This window comes from Echeneis naucrates, chromosome 24, assembly GCF_900963305.1.
Source record: "Echeneis naucrates chromosome 24, fEcheNa1.1, whole genome shotgun sequence".
Classification (NCBI taxonomy): Eukaryota; Metazoa; Chordata; class Actinopteri; order Carangiformes; family Echeneidae; genus Echeneis; species Echeneis naucrates.
Window position 1 is genome coordinate 17,938,154 of NC_042534.1, and position 17,260 is coordinate 17,955,413.

Sequence of the window (17,260 nt, forward strand, 5' to 3'; positions counted from 1 at the left end):
ATGAAAGAAGGAAGAGGGTTAAAAGGGGAATGTGGACATCCTCATTAATTTGCTTCATCAATTGTTGTTAATATATTTCCAAAGATTTTATGGAAAGTTCTGAACCAAAAATCAGTAGTCTCAATATTATATCATTGATTAAACCTAAGCCACTGATTACTGTTGAGGATTGCATTGATTTGCTTTAATTGTTAAAAAATTATTCATGAGTAATTTTTTCAAAATGTTATTCAAACACATTTCACATTTCACCTGCAGGTTGATTCATATTCAATATTTTAGTGAATGACACAGGCCCCAAAACAGTAAGTGTTTCTGTCTAGCTGTTATGTCAATTCATTACCAATGATTATTGATTAAAATATATAACAATGTACAGCAACAGCAAGTGAAAAACTCAAAAATCTGTCTGTGTGTCCTGATGTACATTGGCTGACCATGCAGAAAAAGAGGAAGTGTGATACAACTTTAAGTATTAAATGAGCACATATCATATGTGTTCACTGGTTAAGTGGGGTTGATGAACTTTGTCGTTGAAGCTCCGGGGGTGTGTTGTCAAACCAGTGTTACCATGTGTCACCAACATCATTCACAAGCTGTAGACAGTAGATGATGAAAACGAAGCCAGAGCTGTGGGAATTTTTTCAGTAATACTTCCATGCTTTCTTCACATGACTGTGAAAGTATGATGTCATGTGTTAACTTGTGACCTGCAGTCACACAGACACAGCTAACCTCTGAACAGTGAAGGAATTGTCAGCAATGGTGTAGATGGTCTGAAAATACATAGAAACTACTTCCCATAAATAAATATCATGTTGTCAAAGCATCTGATGTGTTGTGATTTCCTTTTTTTCTCTCTGTCTGCCGTTTGACTCTAGTGCTGGACCTTAGACTGTCCAAAACGGACTGGACTAGGACTCTAAACCCTAAACCTAATTTCTATTTAATGAACATTGATTATAAAAGGAAGTCTTATTGTTTTGAAGTCTGTGTGAAAATGTCATTACTTCTCTGTTGATTTATTAGCTCAGTACATTTTTTCCTATTGAATCTATCATCACATTTTCTAATAAAGTAATAATTTCTTTAAAATAATGGTAAAATGATGGTCCAGTTCAGAGGAAAAGAGACCATAAAGCAGCAAATGCATGAGAAGGCATGGCTACTGTGTAATTGACAGATTGTACTACACAATCAGGATAAAGTACAGAGCAGACAAATCAAATCAGGTTTATTTATATAGTGCCAAATCATAACAAAGTTATAACAAGGTACTTTATATAGAGAGCAAGACAGGTGCAGGCAGGAACATATGATGCTGCATGAAGTTCATAGAAATGACGCTGTATGGAATTCATGAAGACATGGGAGCAGCGGGCATAGCAGGAATATGGGGTGGTGATGATTCACCACCTGCAGGATGGGTGGTCAGGACATCAGGACAGGGCATCAGGACAGGGAGAGAGAGGAGAGGAACTGGTAGAGACAGAGACTTTGGGGAAAACATGGTTAGTAAGTGGTTACAGATGGTTAGAACTGGGAGAAGCAGGGGCTTCAGGGAAACATGGTTAGTGGTATGTCAGCGCATGCAGGGGGGAGAGAGTGGGAGAGAGAGGTGCTCAGTGCTTCCCCAGTAGCTTAGGCCTATAGCAGCATAACAAAATGTTTTTCAGTAGAAGAGATGAAGTCAGGGACAGTGTGGGCCATGAACCCTGTGTGAACATGATGCTGTAACTTTGCTGCTTTTCACCAAAGACTCAAGTGTTTTGGTGTGTTTTCCACACAGAGCAAGCCAAAGTAAAACTGTATCAGTTTATACATGGAGTCTAATGTGTTTCTTCTGCTCACTCTCTCTTTGTTTAAGTGAAGGCGACTGGTGGGATGCTCGCTCGCTCACCACTGGAGGCAGTGGCTACATTCCTAGTAATTATGTGGCCCCCGTGGACTCTATCCAGGCTGAGGAGTAAGTTGTGTGTGTGTGAGTACTCTAAAATGTTTTGTATCAGTGGGCATGTGTAGGATTTCTGTCAGACTAGCTGTGGGAGAGATAGGGTTTTTTTCATTGTCTTATATATTTACATACATTGACATTTAATGATTAAATAAATAAAAGCATTGTAAGCTTCCCCATCTTTCCCCATTCAGTGAGGGAAAATATGTCATGAGCCCACCAGTGCATTCTGGGATTAAAAGCAAAGGGGAGATAAATGGGTGTAGTTCTCTGTGACACACACATATACACATACACACTGTGGTGTGTTGTGGTGGATTTTTTTGGGTTAGGGTTAGATTTTTGTGTGATAAGCACTGTGTTGATAAAATCTGAAGTTCACAAGTGTTGTCCAAAAATGCATTGTTTCTGAAAACCACAGCACAAGTTCTTTCACAGTGTAGAGTTAGATGGAACCAGGAACTCCTGCTGGACAATTGTTTTTGCTACAGTGTCAGAACATGAAACTGGCGGACACAAATGCACGCAGGCGGGATTCAGATCTTAGGGTCTTCAATTCAGTCTGAGGTCAAACCAGTACAGCAGGCAGAGACTAAGAATAACAAACTGGTCAGACACAGGTGGATACATAAAGACAACAACGCTGGATGCTGCTCTGGCAATGACACACAGGAGGGAAGGGTTAACGAGACACTGGTGAAACACATCAGGGTGGGGACTGGTGATTACATGGGGCAAGAAGCAAACACAGAGACCTATCAAAATAAAACAGGAAACTGAAAGTGTACACAAAGGAGGTTAACAAAATAAAACAGACAAATGACAAACCTTGACAAACAGAAGTGCAATAAATTGAGCATGCACTGCACTTTCATTGCAGCTGGTACTTTGGTAAACTGGGCCGTAAAGATGCAGAGAGGCAGCTGCTGTCCACTGGAAATCCAAGGGGCACCTATCTGATCCGGGAGAGTGAGACCACAAAGGGTAAAATCACAGACACGCTCATGCCATCATTGCCTCAGAGTCTGATTAGAAGAAGAAGTTGTGTTGTTTCCTTCAGTAGACTGCAGCAGTGTATCACCAACTTCTACTGTATGAGAGCTTACTCATCAATAATTTACATAGTACCAGAAATCAAAAAGTTGTCTGATTTTTTTGTTCACTTATCATCTGAGGAGTTCAATCCTGATTTCAGTCATCTTTTTACAAATTTATATTTTATTATGTCTCTAACAGCAACAGTAATGGCAGGAGATATCATATTATATTATAACATCACATAAAGTCTCTTGGTATTGAATCACAGATCTTGTTTTCCCCAGCCCTGATCTGTGATGTCTGTCTCACAGGTGCCTTCTCCTTGTCCATACGGGACTGGGATGATGTGAAAGGTGACCACGTCAAGCATTATAAGATTCGCAAGCTTGATAGTGGCGGCTACTACATCACCACCAGAGCTCAGTTTGACACATTGCAGCAACTTGTTCAGCACTACTCAGGTAGAAAAACTAAAACTGAGAATGCCTTTGTATGTGAAGGTTAGCCTCATGGTCTATTCTGGTCAACTCAACTCAACTAAACAACTTGCCATTTTGAAATGTATTTAAGTTTTCTTTGTGACTTATTTTAGTTAATTTGAAGACATGTTCTGGACAGAGGCAGAAGAAAAAAGCAGCACATATAGAGTGAGAGAGGATGTAAAAACAGGCCAGAGTTAAAAGTGCTTTTGCCAAGTTCACACTTCGATAACCTTTTGTATTTGTGTTACTTAAGAATGAGTTCAGCTTCCAGGCCACAGCAGTAGAAGAATATGACTTGTTAATACCCTGAAGGCCAGTAAGGCTGCCACTCAGTGGTCTGCAAAAAAAAAATTACCGGGTCTGCATGGAGGCTCATCTCCATTAGAGAGGGAAATGTACATATGTTTCCATAGAGATTTGCTGTCATGGAGACAAAGCATCAACACTGTTGGCTCAAATAGTCAAGCTCAAATAGCAACCTTAAAGTCTCCTCTTATGTTCAATGTCCATTTCCTTCAATTGATCCAGAGTGCATTAAGCAGACACTGTTACACTGTGCAATTGCATTTTGTCTGTCAGCACATTTTCATGTGGAGGAATAACACCATGAGACACAACCGGACCCAAAAAAGAAACTACTGGCTTTTAACATTTTACACGTTTATATCTGCTCATATGTTATGTTTAGTTATTAAGCTTCACTAATTTTTAATTCAAGGAAAGTAGCAGTGAGTGTGAGTAACCTTTTAATCAAAGGCACACAGAGTGGTAGTGTTAATTTGTCACTGCAGCCTCAGTAAGATGTTTGCTTTGAGCGTTTACCTGCTGACTGTGAACTCTCAAGAGATGGCACGTATTCTATTATGAGATTTGCAGAATAAGACAATGTCCATGTTTTGTCTATCTATTTGTCTGTCTATTTATCGCTGTTCTCTCCTCTCCAACATGTGTTCTATTTAATCTCCTTTTTACCATGAGAAGGATGTTATCCCTACCATGCTCTAATGGGCACATTTCACTGTTTAAGCTCTAAATCATCGCCATGGATTTTCAATGTGTCTTCGTCATTTAACATTAACTCTACAGTTAATATTACATTCCCTCTACAGTTTCTCCCCACCACAGATGACATATGGAGCCAACACACAACTTCACAAATAACCTTAACTCTTTTCAGGGCTTATGTTTTCATGACTTTCTGCTTTCCTCTATACTTCAAGTCTTTAAAGAGAGCATCTGGCAGAACATGCTGTAGAATATTTTCCCAATGCAACTGAGATCAAATAGCACAACAAACATGGCTTTAAGTATTAGCTGGACTAAATGGGAACATATTTTAAGTCAAATTGCAGAAGCTGAAAGAACAAATTCTTCTGTTCCACCAATTGCTCATCGTAACCTCTGTTTGAGTCATTTTGGCAGGTATTTGTATAGTTTCTAAACTGTGGCTGCAATTCACTCTTTCACAGCCATGGTGCCCCTGGTTTAACAGGACAGGTGTGGCTACAGTGTATGTGCAAACAATTTTTATACAATACAATACAATAAGGAAAGAGGCTAAAATTAGCATGTTCACCCAGCTGTTGTGTTTACATTCATGCTGATCACAGCTACAGCTGATAAATACCCGTCTGCTGAGTCATGTGACCCAGGTCTGGAGGCTGATTGTAGCTTTTTTCCACTGCTGACAAAAGCCAGATTGTTTGTAGTTCTGAGAGTGGTTTTCTAACCATGGTAAAGAAGCTTTTTTTTTTTTACAACTGAAGGTTGGGAGTCTCAAGTGACAATAAGACTTTTCATCAGATCAGTCCAGTCAGGTTTAGCTGCTACAGTCTTGCTTTTATTCAGTATCTAATATTAGCAAGTTTTTGATGGCTGTTACTGAGTGGCTTTGCTGACTTCATGAACCATCTCCAAATAAGTTTGTTTAACCCATTGCTACAAGATTGCTAACAGATAAAATATTAGATATTATGAAACATAATGAGTTTCTACCTTCCTTTATTTTGACACCATACCTGAAGATGTATTTTTTTTACTCTTACTAACTTGAAATTAAATTCCTGCTTTTTGTTTTTTGACATCTATAATATTTATTTTTGAGCATACCATGCCTTAATATTTAACATATTCAAATTGCAATAATACTGTATTGTAATAATTTTATTACAATAATAAAAAAAACTATGATAACACTGTTCCAAACTCAGTAATATAACTAACTCTGCTTTTTAGCTCCAGTTATATAGTTGGGCTAGGGTTAGGTCACCATGTTTATGTGATCTCAGCATCTTGAACATTGTGTTGAGACCAGTATTTTATTTTTTTTTTTTAAACAACATGAGTGAACCAGGTGAACATATGTGCAGTCAGTGTGCTGCTTCAACTCAGTCACTCATTGTCCTCAGGTTGGGTAAGGCTCTATTGTTCTCCATTACGTGGTGTTCACATACTGAAAGGTGTAGCTTTGGTCAGCAGAGCCAGCACGGAGCTGTATTGATGTCTGGAACAGGAGGCAGGCCAGATGGGCTATAATGGCAGAGCTGAAAGTTGAAAGTGGGCCTTTATCTCGTCTTTACTGCCCCGTGCAAACACCCTGGGGCAAACACCCCCACTTGCTGTCCTCCCCCACAACCAGATATCAGGTCCTCTAGATATCAGCATTGTAGTGTGTAACTTTCCCCCAATTTACTGGTTGGATCAATGATAGGCAAACACTGCATCTTCCTCTGAGGTAAACACAAAACACGATTGCTTTCATAACGTACACACCATAGTGTCATCATAAGGGGGGATCTTAATGGAAGCAGTTGGTGTAACACCAGAAAAGCATGGTTACTAATGCTTCTCATGGTGCACAAAGTCCCCGCACTTCCCGTATGTGTAATTGTAAATTGACATTTTCCCAATGAGAGGCCACTGCCCAGAGCAATGGCCTGACATCAATTGCCATCATTATCATAAAATGGATGTAAGCTTTAGATGCTTTAGCTAAAGTGAGCGATAACACAGAGCCATGCACTATGAGCTCCACACATACTGGCTGTTGATTCATTCAGCAAGATGGGGGCACCAAAACAATGCAGCAGTCCAAAACTTAATATTGTAACTCATGTTCTCATTACCACAATGCAAAATATAACTTAATGAGATCAGATTCATCCTCTTGGGAGAATGAATGTCCTAAATGTATTAATGAAATGTACATGTTGCATTGTAATCTCTGCAAGTTAGTATAAAAAAAAATGATGTAGATGAAATAGTTTTTCAACTCGACTCTTAAGAGACGTTAAGGACTCTTGAAATGTTGCAAGAAGAGTCATTGAAAAGTCCGGTGGCCTTTGCCTGGTGTTTATCTTCTGAAAAACAGATGCTAAGCTCTCTGACATGAATTTAATATTAAACTTTAGAAGCAGGTACTAGAGCAAGGGTGAAGCACAAAAGACACAGAGTACTTCACTTCCCATATTACAACGTAACAGGGTGTTTTTGTCAATCCGCCCCTTCATGTGTTTTCCTAGGCTGAGGAGTGGTCAGCATGCAATGTGAGGATGAGTGAGGTTCAAATATGTCGCATTCAGACAGATTTACCATCCATGAAGTGTTTTTGGCTTTTATTTCTACTCCCTTTGTCATTGTTTCTAGCTGTTCCTCTGGGCCTATCTTGTTCCTCTTGCTCGCTGCCATGCTAACCTGCCTCTTTCTCTATGCTTTTATTTGTGCCTCGCTATGCGGTGTGTGCAGACCGAGCCGCTGGGCTCTGCTGTCGCTTGGTTGTTCCCTGCCACAAAGGGATGCCCCGCCTCGCAGATCTCTCCGTCAAAACCAAAGACGTGTGGGAGATCCCAAGGGAGTCGCTGCAGCTGATCAAGCGTCTTGGGAATGGGCAGTTTGGGGAGGTTTGGATGGGTATGGATCCGGTCGCCTCCAAAGATGAGGTCACAAGGAAAGAGTCACACTGAGCCAGCAGAGACACCAGACTGAGACCAGCACATAATCTGGCGTGGGATCAGTGGGGGTTAATCAATTGAAATAGGGCAGGAAATTTTGATAATTCTCACCTTGGCAATGTTGCCAGAGATTTCTGACCCAATCCTCCCTCCCAAAATCAATCTCTACTATGTCTGGAGACTTTGCTCTCTCAGTGTAAGGAAGGTCTCCTTCCATGAGCCTCACTGCATGTTCCTCTCCCTGTGGTTAATACTATGTGCCTTCCCTTCCCTCCCCCTATAGAGAGTGCGTATGGTTTGTGCTTTAATTTAATGGGAGTGTGTGTGAACAACATCCCTGACACTGTGGGCTTGAGTCATGATGCCTGGGAGATCAGCAGAGACACTCTTGAGTTGGAAGTAAAGCTGGGCACAGGATGCTTTGCTGATGTGTTTTATGGTAAGAAAATCCCTACAAAAACAAAACCCTTTGTTTTTAATTTTTCATCAAACCTCCAGGTAAAGTAAAAGACCACAATGTAACCATTTATTAAAATGTGACAGGAAATAATTTGTGTTTTTCTAACAGTTAATCCAGAAAATTATATTTGAAAATCTTTTTTAGATTTTTTTCAGTAACTAGTGGAGTATAGTGGTTAATATACTGCACCAGTCAGAAGTTTGGACCCGCTTTTTCTTTCAAATTAATAGGAAAGTGTCGAGCAGGGACTCAAATCAGGACTCAGATGCGGTTGAACGCAGATGCTGACTGTATTACAAAACTCAAAATCACTCCAAAAAACGGAGGCAGACAAATAAACAAAAACTCAAAATCTCTCCAAACGGGAGAAAAAGGGGGGACAAAACAAGAAACTCAAAGATCACTCCGATCAAAGGAACAAACAGGGAAAAAATACACAAACAAAAAAATCACTCACTAAGAGGAGAAGCAATAAACAAACTAAGGGCTTGAACAGACTGTAGCAGTAGCAGCTTGAGAAAAAGGGCTGGGATGCATGAACAAACGAGACACTCTGGCAAAGAACGAGGGGAGATGCAGACTATACATACACACACAGGGAAGGGGAACAGGTTTAGTTACCTTAGCCAACAGAACTGCTCCAAAAATTCCAACAATATAGAACAGTTTTGTCAGAAAATGTCATTTTAAGTTTAATTTTATACGTTTATACTTTTAGATTTAAAATAGGGGGGAAATTATTGTAAAAAAGGAGACTTTGGTTCTGCCAGTGCCCTGGTCTGTGTGCCATTCACAGAGCTATTGGTTCTCTTCTTCTCATACAGCCACTCATGCATTTGAAGTGTGAAGCCCTTCATTCCTGTATCAGTGGCCTAAAAAAAACCCATAAAATGATCACTTCTGAGAACTAAAGGAATCAAAGGATCAACTGAGCCATGACTCTTTGTTGACAACAGTTGTCACTCAAACAAACAAAGCTGTGAAAACATCTTCATGAGACCAAAGGGCAGTCAGAAGTCAGTAAGAGTCTTCCCCACTTTAAAAGAGTCCAGACAAGTGGTAGCAGCCCTTTAATGAGATGGGAGGGGCCAGCCAATCAGGAAGAAAATGGAAAGAAAATAGTAAAGATACGCCCAATAACTAATATACTAATACTGTTAACAATTAAACAATATTTAATTTCAATGAGTTGAATGAGTTTTATATATATATATATATATAATATATATATTTTTTTTTTTTTTTTTTTTAACGATTTTATTCAGTGTTCGTTATATGTATTACCACACTGTAGAGCATGAGTTTGCGTGGCTGTAGATCTTCCCCGAGTTGACACACAGTCTGTGGGATCCTCAACTGACAGGTGACCACTACCTCTCAGTCCTGAATCATCGAGCTGCATAACTAAAGAAGGCTCTTGTGACTGATGAATTCAGTCTGAATTTATTCATTCCCCTTGACCGGAAAATGTGAGCTGAGGCAGTCTGCCAATACTCCTCCACAGAATGAGATCAATGGAGGGACACACATGATATTATCCCCACTACTGCACAGTAACTAGAGGCCATGTACAAAGCCATGCTGTGTCACAGAACTGAAATGCAACCAGTGAGGAGTATACAGGGCAGCTTTTGTTCATCATCCTCCAGGATTATCTGCTCCCGTTTGCATATTGTCTCTGTGGAAGCTCTGCTGGGTCTCTTCTACCTCTTAAAAGCAATTTGAAACCAAGGTTCACTTTAAATTTTATACCCCTTCGATTTTCTCTCAGCAAAACCTCTTAACATGAGATCCTGTTTGGATCTCCTGATCTCATTCTGTGAAACATATTCTACTTCATTGTCATTTCAAAGTGAGACTTTTCCTTCTGTGTTTGAGAGAGCTTCCTGTCAGCTACCAATCACGTCCTCAGGTTAGAGGCAGGGGGTGTTAAGTCTGACTTTGAAATGATACAATTTGAATATCAATCAGTGTTTGCGGCGTGTTGATGCTATAGTGTGTATGCATGTGTACCAGGAACGTGGAATGGCACCACTAAGGTGGCAGTGAAGACTCTGAAGCCTGGCACCATGTCCCCAGAGTCCTTCCTGGAGGAGGCTCAGATCATGAAAAAACTGCGTCATGATAAGCTAGTGCAGCTGTATGCAGTGGTGTCTGAGGAGCCCATCTACATTGTCACAGAGTACATGGGAAAAGGTATATGAACATCCACACAAAATGTGCACTGTATATACACACACCTCCCACTACCATGTTGTGTATTCAGGACTTAGATGTTACTGTTACATAGCATCATAAAGTGAGTTCTCTAACTTTACCCTCATGTTTTAGAAAGCTGTCTATACAGGGTGTGTTATGCAGAAGCCCAAAGCTGTGACCTGAACCTGGCAAATACGTTCTCTGATCCAGCTCAGTTGGTCCCAACCATAACCCTATTACTGACAAGGCTGAAACCTACATTCTTTCTAATTACCATCAACCTGTGTCCTCTTTCGTAGACAGTGTGTGATTTTAACCAGTGCAAAGACAAGACCAAAGTAAAATGGTCTAAATGGTATAAATTTGAAACCCTGGATTCTGTTCATATACTATTATAATTTTTAATCCCAGGACAATGTGAACTTGTATGGCAGCTTTGCAAGACCTATATTTTTGAAGCAGTACTTTCTTCTGTAACTGTTCCTGGATGACAAACCTTTGTTTTAAAGAGACTGTCAATGATGGAAGTCTTCAAAACACTCCTTCAAAACCCTGAAATTTATAAAATCCCACAAGAAAGAGGAATGGATGCAAACTAAGAACAAAGAGCACAACAGTAGAAACACTGAGGTGCTTCACTCTGTGTGTTTTGTGCAGATGCTGGCATATCTGGGTCAGCCTGTTAAGCTTGAGAATGGGTTTTAAAAAGAGAACCAGTTTTATGAATGTCAAGGTTTTCATCACCAAGCCCCACCTCCTGTACTCACCCACTGTCATTGCTGTTTAATAGAATTTTTAAAAAGAAAGACAGTTGTCATCAAGTACTTGCTGAATGAGAAACTGTCCCTGCAGGGGAGGAGGACAGGTAGAAGACCCAGAGCAGGAAGCAGTGTCTTCAAGGTTGGTGGACTAACATGAAGCATTTGATTATGTCCATTGCAGGAAGCTTGCTGGATTTCCTGAAAGATGGAGAAGGACGAGGTTTGAAGCTGCCGAACCTGGTTGATATGGCAGCACAGGTACTGGATGAAAGAAGTCTGTGGTCTGAGAACATGCTAGTGCTGGGCCACACTGTCTTTCTATTTCAGCAAATAACTACAACAGTAGCCATATATACAAAAAATAACCAAGAAGATTTCAGATTTCTTTGGGAACTTATTTCCCCTGCTGCATCAGCAGAGTCTCAAGATGTGAGTGTATTTATGGTGCATTGGTGATAGGCTCCTTTTGGTACATCAATAAGACTTCAGACTGTTCCTTTGCAGAATCGCTCAGCTCCCAATCCTTTTTACTAAATGTTTAGCTGTGTGGGCTCCTGCACCAAAAGAAAGCAGATTGTAAGCATAAATATTTGGAAGCGTTGAGCAGCATGGGTGTGAGGAGGCCATATTCAGCATTGTGCTCTCTGTGCTGTGCTCCAGGTGGCAGCAGGTATGGCTTACATCGAGAGGATGAACTACATCCACAGAGACTTGCGCTCTGCCAATATCCTGGTGGGAGACAATCTGGTTTGCAAGATTGCTGACTTGGTCTGGCCAGGCTCATCGAAGACAATGAATACACTGCTCGGCAAGGTGGGGCTCCCATGAACACACACAACCACACATGTTCATGATATTCCCACTCACAAATGAAGCCTCCATGTCAAAAATCAAACCAGTACTTAGTTAATGAGGCTAAAATCAGAATTAGCTGCTGTAGTGTTTTGGGTATTGGGTAAGTATTTATGTCATACAGCAGTCGAGAACCACTACACAATAACACTACGCTCATAAAGGATTTATAAATAGGTTATAATTAGGTTTGATGACAAGAAGTCATAACATAGTTAAGTACATCGATGCAGATTCACTAGACCACAGCTAGCTCACAAGTAAGTAAATTCTTACCAACCATTTATCTTACTACTGAGCTAGTTACTCAATAACAAATGCTGACGTGTTAACCCTTTACAGTAAGGCTCCTTTTAGCAAGTATAGATGATAATAATTGATAACTGAAAAGAAATGGAGGGAGGATGAGCTCAGTGAACAACAGATCTGTCACAGATCGGAATGGTAGGAGGAAAAATGAATAAGTGAGAAGCTCAAAATGTGAAGGAAGGTCACTAACTGATTTATAGTTGGAGAGCTCTGCAAAAGAAGAGACTAACCAGCAATAAACATGTCCAGATCCACTCTTAAAATCTGACATCATCTGTCATATCAACAGCTGTGATTAGAATGAGGATGGTTCACTTCTCAAGAGCCCCAGTGATGTTGATGTTAGAATATGCATAAAGGAGAAGGTAAGGAGGGTAATGGTGCATCTCACTCCTGTCCTACAGGTGCAAAGTTCCCCATCAAGTGGACCGCCCCGGAGGCTGCACTGTATGGAAAGTTCACCATCAAGTCAGATGTGTGGTCGTTCGGCATATTGCTCACAGAGCTGGTCACCAAGGGCCGAGTGCCTTACCCAGGTGAGTACAGGAGGGGAGAAACACTTCACCCAATCAAAGCCTCTCCTGTCACACCAGGCAGCTTTCCTGCTGTTTGTGGTAGCAAAATGTTCTTAGATTTGGGGCTGAACTGAGTGTGAGATAAGCCTGTTCCTGACACTCACCAGTGAAAACAGTTGAATCTCAAGAACAATATGAGAGATCAGCCCAGTGTAGTCTCAGAGCAGATGTTCTCATGGGACTGTAGCACACAGTGGTAGCATCATAACAACGTGTCTGTAAGATGATTTCTGAGGCCTTCTTGGCTTAATGAAGTGACAGCAGTGAACACCCAGGTAAATATTGTAATATGATGTACTACATTTATTTATTTTCATTACCAACAAGTAAGCACAATTGTTGAGTGTCGTGTAGAGCATGAACATGTCACATGCTTTCATTCTTCACTATTGCCCAGTAACAACCTTATATACTGAACGGACACGATAAACATGACGCTGAGTGTTAGTGGAGGTATTCTCACTCTCCAGAATTCAGATTCATTCATTCATTCATCTTCTACTGCTTATCTGTTTCCGGGTCACGGGGGTTCCTTGAGCCAATCCCAGCTCACATTGGGTGAGGGCGGAGTACAGCCTGCACAGTCTATCACTGGGCCAACATACAGAGACAGACAGAGACGAACAACCACTCATACCTACGGGCAATGTAAAGTCAGAATTAGCCGAACCTGCATGTCTTTCGACGGTGGGAGGGAACCTCCGCAAGCACGGGGAGAACTTACAAACTCCGCACAGAAAGGCCCCAGGCCCGGGAACTGAACCAGTGACATTCTTGTTGTGGGGCAAAGCACTAACCACTATGCCTCTAAAAGGGCCAACCCTAGATATATATGAAACACTAAAGAAAGAAAATATAGACGTCCTGCTTTCAAAACTTTAACTGTGGCTGACTTCAGGCATGGTGGGATGAAGGACTGGGACAGTGACTCATTGAAAATAATGGTGAAGAACCCGACCTGCTGGTCTGCACACTCTTTGAGGACCCTCCCCATCACTCCATCTGGTCCAGCGGCCTTCCTAGGTTTCACTGCTCTCAGTGTGCACCTTACCTCATGTTCCTGCACCGTGAGGCTGGAGCTGTTGCAGTTTGGCAGTCGAGCTGCAGCTGTGTCAGGTTTTTCCATCTCGAAGCGTGCAACAACGTGGTTCAGCTCCTCCGCCAGCGCAGCATCGCCCTCAGCCATCGTGGTGCCGCTGGACTTAAAGTGGGTGAGGTGCTGAAGTCCCTGCCACACCTGGCATGTTGCTGCTTCTGAAGTGGTTCTCGACCTTCCTCTTGTACACTGTCTTGGCCTCTCTGATGCCTTTCTTCAGGTCGGCTCTGACTGCATGGTACTGCACTCCATCCCCAGACTTGAAAGCGACATTGAGTTGCCGCAGCAGTACCTCGACCTCCTTAGTCATCCAGGGTTCCTGGTTTCTGGTCCTCCAGGTTTTGGTGTTGGAACATACTCCAATCTGTGCTCTCAAAACAGTCCTGCAGCTGGTGTAGTGCACCCTCTGGCCATGTGGCCAGTTTTGTGGTTACACATACACATCCTGCATATACCCCCTGTATGCAAGAATCAACAGCATGGACATGTGATCTGACAGACCCAGATGAGGTAGTGGGCTTGTTGTATAGCCTTTTTGGATGATGCTATAGACTTTGTCCAGCATGTTTACACCCCTTGTTGCACATTTAACATGCTGATTGAATTTGGGGAGTACTGACTTCAGTTCAGCATGGTTGAAATCCCTTGCTATCATGAGCACTGCATCAGGGTGAGAGCTCTGCTGACTGCTAACTGCTTTATGTAGTTCCCCTAGAGCTATGTTAGCATTAGCATTGGGTGGCCATTACCATGACGACGGTAAACTTGCGGGGTAGATAGACAGCTCTGCATCTTTCAGTCAAGTATTCCAAGTCCGAGGAACAATGGCTGTCTACAGTCTCTGTGTTTCTGCAACAGTTGTTGATGGTATAGATGCATAACCCCCCAACCTCTGTTCTTACCAAAGTTGCCTTTCTTGTCGTGGTGGTGGACTGTGCAGCCTGCTAGCTCAATAGCTGAGTCCTTTACAGATGGTTGTAGCCAGGTCTCTGTTATAAGCACAACACAAAAGTCTCGAAAACACTTGTTTTCTGTGATTTTTCGATCTTATTCACTTGCCCTTACAGATGAGATAAGATAGACTTATATTATCTACAATCTAATTATTCAGGTTCAGGATTATTCAGCACAGATCTCTACTGTCACCTGAGTCTACAGTCTAACCCTAACCTTAACCCTGCCACAGTCTACATTAAATAAAAATATCCTGTCTGAGCACAACCATTACTTATTTAGTACAAAGTTGTGGTTGCCATTGAGGTTCTGTCTTGATTACCTTGACAGGGACTGTGATATCTAATCTCAGCTAAAAGGATTGTGAAAACACAAAATGTTAAGCAAAGCACATCTTGAAGCTTAAGACTTCATCTGAGAGGTTGCTATCATAGGACAAAGCTACTCATTTTGTTTCTTTGACTAATTTAGGGATGAATAACCGTGAGGTGTTGGAGCAGGTGGAGCGGGGCTACAGGATGCCATGCCCACAGGACTGCCCCATCTCACTGCATGAGCTGATGCTGCAGTGCTGGAAGAAGGACGCCGAGGAGCGGCCCACCTTCGAGTACCTACAGGCCTTCTTGGAGGACTACTTCACAGCCACTGAGCCTCAGTACCAGCCCGGGGACAACCTCTAAACCCCATCCAAACCCTTTCTCCAAGGACATGGGGATGGGAGCACATTAACCCAATCAGTGCTGTTAAAAAAAACTCTGAAGCCTTCCCTGGTAGGCCTTTATTTTAAGGATCTGTACAGCTTCCTCAGTTCCAACTCCAACTCCCCCGTCTCTGACAAGCCTCCTGCTGTCTAAACTCTGCACATGTGATGATTAGGAATGCTTAGAGATGGAGGATGGACAGCAACAGTTGCAGTTGATATGATGCAATGAAAAACCGGTATTCAGTGTAAATAAGAAAAGCTTGTTTTAGTTTATTCATTTTCCTCCATTTAAGATTTAGTTTTTTCCTGCACAAATAATAGTAATGATGATGATGATGGCAAATGGGGATGAGCACCTGAGCAGGCACGGTTAATTTGTATTACATTGTAGTTTCTGTATTATTTTCAAGAAGTTGAATTTTTTTCTCCCCATGATGTAAAAAAAGGGCCTAGGTTATTTCTTTATTGAGTCTTCAGTTGTCTGTCGTTGCAGCCCCCTGAAGCTTCTTTTGAGTACAATCTGATGATGGAACAAGGTTCTTTCACAAACCCATGTATGTCCCATTTTTGTGCGCTGCAGGCGAGCGTGCAAAGATTTGGAACATAACCCTCTTTTTCTTTCGAATTTTGAGAAGAACATAGGTGTTAGGATATTCTGTCTTTGTACCACAAGTGTTGTTTCTGTTTAGCTGGGAGCAAGACAGGTCCACTTTATTTGTCTGCCTTTGTTGCTCCTGTGACCTCTTCATCTAAGATTTATGTTTCCTGCACATCCTCCACTTGAGCCTGCAGGGTGCCGACGTGCAGTCAGACCTGGACCTGGACAATTTATTTCTTCTTTTATGTTTCAGTGACTGGTATATTCTATCAGTATTTGAGTCTTTTTCAGATTATGTCTCCATTTCAACCTTGTATGTGTTTTAGTTGTACTGTCCAGAGCACTTTTAGGGCCAATTCAGAGTCAAATCACAAGGTTTTCATGAAAACCAGAGTTGATGTGAATGTGTCTCATCCGATCTGTTTTTAATACAGATGGTGTCATGGCCAATAAAAACCCCAACTTTTTTTTTTTTTTTTTAAATTTTTCCAGCTAAATGATTTTAAAATTTCGCTGGCTTCTTTCCTTTACAGCTTTCTTTTTCCATTTTTAACATGTTGTTTTGTTAATTCAGTGATTTGATGTTTAAAAAATAATAATAAACATTTTACACTCTTTCCGAGACATCCTTTGCATTTGTTGTTTGTGTGTGTGTGTGTGTGTGTGTGTACATTTTACAAATGTACAATTATTTACTAATGGATTATTGAAATAATAATTAGTTGTAGCCTAAATATCAAATAACATCCTCTTGACAGACATGACCAAGCACAGAAAAAAAAAGAAATACAAATGCGAGTACAAATGCGAGTACAAATGCAATTATGGTGTCCCTTTTTGAGTACCAAAAAAAAATTCCACCAACGGTTGCTGGATTTCACTTGTTGACACATGCAATAAAAGTAAATGTCCAAAACTGTTTCCATAAAGTAAATTTATTGTACTCACATTTTGTTTTTAACTCAACTAAATGCATCCCAGTCTACGTTTCTATTTTCACTCAAAATCATACAAATCTTTCCTTTTCATTCACACAATACCACGTTGTGAAAAAACAGTTTGCTCCTCATCCCACAACACCTGAATTCATCAACCACCTTTAATTATGTACCCTTTGACCTTTCTCAAAATAAGATTGCCACCACTCCCCCCAAGTAGTGGGAGGCCAAACCAAAAACGAAAAATTAAAAACATACCCAAGCATAAATAATTTTCTAAAGTTTTACAAAAAGAGCCCTTGCTCTTGAGATAAAAATCTACCAATTGATACACTTAACCTATAAGACCTGTTATAAGTGCGTTTCTTTGGCGTTCCTTGCCCATGAATAT

General features: G+C 41.1%; 1 pseudogene; it reads left to right on the plus strand.

The window, feature by feature from the left end:
• The first annotated feature begins 1,684 nt into the window (after nt 1–1,684).
• Nucleotides 1,685–15,641, plus strand: LOC115038271 (tyrosine-protein kinase Fyn-like; annotated as a pseudogene).
• The last annotated feature ends 1,619 nt before the right edge of the window (nt 15,642–17,260 follow it).